The 3,809-nt window shown below is 33.2% G+C and overlaps 1 pseudogene; it reads right to left on the reverse strand.

The window, feature by feature from the left end:
- Positions 1-1,106: 1,106 nt before the first annotated feature.
- Positions 1,107-3,181, reverse strand: LOC100787204 (pentatricopeptide repeat-containing protein At3g04760, chloroplastic-like; annotated as a pseudogene).
- Positions 3,182-3,809: the final 628 nt, after the last annotated feature.

Consider the following 3,809-nt stretch of genomic DNA (forward strand, 5'->3'; position numbering starts at 1 on the left):
TTGTTGTTAACTAGTACTACTGTAGTATTTTAACATTATTTTATAAAACTATAATTTATGCTTTTAAATATATCAATTAAATTTTGATTAAAATTCATAATAAATATATAAGTTATATTTTAAATCAAATTTTATTATTTTTCCTAGTATACAATACGCTGGTGCAAGAACATAATACCCGACTAGAGAGGTTACTGAGGTATTGTGTCCTTACATCTGGGATATATTAAATGAAAGCGATATTTTAAAAATAAATTATTAATTAGCTAAAAATGATATTTTGAATGTAAGGACACAATACTCTAATATCTATAGAATGTTAAATTAATAGATGGATAAAAGTTATATAATTAAAATAGTGGTATCAAATTTGTATAAAAATGAAAGGGTGAAATTTGCAAAATTGAGAAAACAAATATAAAAATATAATTAAACCTAAAACAAAAGACATGTACGTTATTTAAGAATAAACAAATAATCTATTAAAAATGACTGATAAGATTAGGTAAAAGTTACAAAATTATAATCAATATATATTGATTTAAGATGTTGTTCCTTGAAACTTCATTGGATGTTAAAATATTTTTAGCGTTTATTACTTGACGAGTTGCTTATTTGATATTATTGCTTCTTTTTAACATTGAAAATGATTTACTTGTCAAGTTGTGTTACTTAAAACTAAGCTTTGTTGTTTCTATAATCAACAATTGTTTACGATTAAAATAATATTTTCTTGTCTCAATTAGAATAATTGAACTTAAATGTTAATTAAAATAAAAGTAAGTGTGAATAAAAATATAGGACATTTAATGATTACTTAAAATTATATATCAGAATAAAATGTATATAAATTGTTTAAATATGATATGATGTTATAAAAGTCAATTAATAGAAAATAAAAAACTCAATGAGTTGTTTAAACTGCATTCCTTGAAAATGCTCTTAGCAAGCTCGATATTGTATTAGGTCTATAAATAATGAGAATGAAGTTTAAACTAAGTCCTCCTACAAATTACGGAGAAAAAATGTTCATCCATACAAAAAGGATTTCCCAAATTCGTGTAGAAAGACTGAGAGAGTGTATTCCGTCAAACTATATTGTATTATTTTTAATTGATAATTATTTTAAAAATCATATAAATCCACATATACATTCTACTAAACAACATTGTCATACAAATTACCCACTACTATGCAACAATGTCCCTACTCTCTCCGCCATTCCTTGGCTCATTGCAATGCACAGTCAAAGCAGCAAGATTTTCTAAGAGTTGGAAGGAATACAATGGTCCAAAATCTTAACCCCAAAAAAGGTCAAAAATCGCAGCAACAATACAAATTCTTCACATAAAAAGTCATTATGGCTCCCCAAAATCCATCTCCAAGTCCATCTAGCATTCAGAGTCATATACAACTTTCTTTGCCGTCAAAAAGGACAAGCACAGAGAGATGACAAAGACTGGTGGACTGTGGACATCATCCGTCCTCTATACTCCGAACAGAAAGCTAAAATTAACCAAAGACTGGTGGGAAAACTGAAACAAAACAAAAAGTTCATGGGCAATTCTTGGATAAATAAATCCCCAGTAGTTGTTAATTAGTCAGACAAATTAAGCTGTCTGTACACATCAAGCTTGCAAAATGTTTTGTACAATCGTTCAAATGAATGTTCAGAAATAGCATCCATATTAACAAGGGTTGTAGCCAAGTCCCTAGCATCATTCAGCCACCCCCCAAAACCAATCCCTTCGATCAAAAAAGTGTAAGTAGTTTCATTTGGCAGACACCCTTTGTCCACCATCGCAGCCAACACTTCAGTAGCATCACTAACTCTACCCACTCTGCACAACCCAAGAAGAACAATGTTGTAACTAACAACACTTGGCTTACACTCACTACTCTCCATCTCCATGTCCACCAACAACTCAATGGCCTCATCCACCATCCCATCCCTGCACAAACAAGATATAAGCGAATTATACGCGATCACATCGGGATCAACAGTCCAACATCTCCAAAATCATCCCCAATGCTCTAACTTTATGCCCACTACTCCCTAGAGCGCTGAACACTGTGTTGTAGGAACTAGCATTGGGAGAACACCCCACTTCACCCAACTTCTCAAAAATGCTCAAAGCCTCATCAGCTCTTTTTTGCTTACACAAACAAGCCAATATGGTGTTATAGTTCACAATATCCGGCACGCAACCGTCCGAGATCATAACATCCAACACCTCAATAGCCAAATCCACTCTACCCTCTTTGCACAAAACAGCAATCAAAGGGTCATAGCAATAACCATCAGGTTCCAAACCTTTTTTCTTCATATCCTTCAACAAACCCACCCCCTCCTCAACCTTCCCATCGCGACAGAGTGAACTAATCAAAACACTGTACGTCACAACGTTAGCCTCACAACCTTTTGCAACCATGTCAGACATCAATTCAAAACCCGCCTCCCATTTCCCTTGATTCTAAAGACTCCGCAGGAGAATGTTATAAGTTATGACATCCAGGGCATAACCCTTGCTACTTATGCTGCTAATAACCTCAAACGCACGATCCACGTAACCTTCTCTGCACATATTATGATGGAGTTGTAAGGGAACACATCAGGTTGAAGATTAATCTCAAACATCTCATCCAAGAGCTTTATTGCCTCATCAATCCCACCCTGTAAAAGAGTTGCTTCAATTAAAATGGTGTAGGTAACCACGGTGGGGTTGAAGTTTTCTTTCAGCAACTGGTTCTTAAACTCAAGAGCTGCATGGAGCATTCCCCGGGAACAAAGGGAACCAATGAGAATGTTGTAGGTGACGATATCGGGTGAAAAACCCTTATTTTTCATTCGGTCGAGCACTTGGTATGCATGCGGAATCGATTCGGTTGGCTTTGCAGATGGGTGAGGGATTTGAGGAGATGGGTGTCTTTGAAATTGGAAACGGAAGAAAGAGTGCGGTTGGAATTAGAAGGGGAAATGGTGCGGTTGGGGTGGGGAGGAAGTCGGTGGAAACTGTTGTTGTCATTGATGTTGTTGTGGCTTCATGGACAAACGGGGAGAACTGAAGTAAGAGGAGGAAGATGAAAAGGGTGTGTCGAAAGGAATGTGAATGTGGTTCCCTGGCGGGGACAGGTCACAGATTGTGGATGAGGAATTAAGGATGAGTTCATTGGCTGGACCAATCTGCAATCCAAGATAATATACAGACCGGGGGAAAATAGACAAATAATATTAATATAATTTCGGATATACTATTTTAAACACTTTTTCTATTATTGATTACAAAAATTATGATTTTACCATTTTAATAAATTTTAACTATTGTTACTATTATTATGGAATACACACTCTATATGATCTTACGATTTTCCATAAAAATTTATCACGATAAAGATAATTTTATATTAATACTATCATTAGAAAACAATATTAAAACTATTGTTACTATTACTGTTACTGAGATTACTGTTACTGTTATAAGAACATTTAAAAAGTTAGTTATTAATATTTAAAAAAAACACTTATCGTGTTAAACTTGTTCATCTTTATGTTTTAATATTTATTTGTTATGAATTTTAAAATAAATTTAAATTTTTGTCTAGAGTGTGTCTTCCACTACTTGTATTCTTTTTAGAAGATTCTAAAGTAGTTTTATTGTCCTTATACAACACAAAAGAAAAAATCCTAACTAACAAGTCATTTATTCTCACAGTATTAAATTCGATTCTTTAAATAATTTTTTTGTTTAAAATCTTGTGGATGAAAAAAATGATTGAAATGAAATATTCTACTAAAAATGATTAATAAA

The sequence above is a fragment of the Glycine max genome, chromosome 19 (genome assembly GCF_000004515.6).
Source record: "Glycine max cultivar Williams 82 chromosome 19, Glycine_max_v4.0, whole genome shotgun sequence".
Classification (NCBI taxonomy): domain Eukaryota; kingdom Viridiplantae; phylum Streptophyta; class Magnoliopsida; order Fabales; family Fabaceae; genus Glycine; species Glycine max.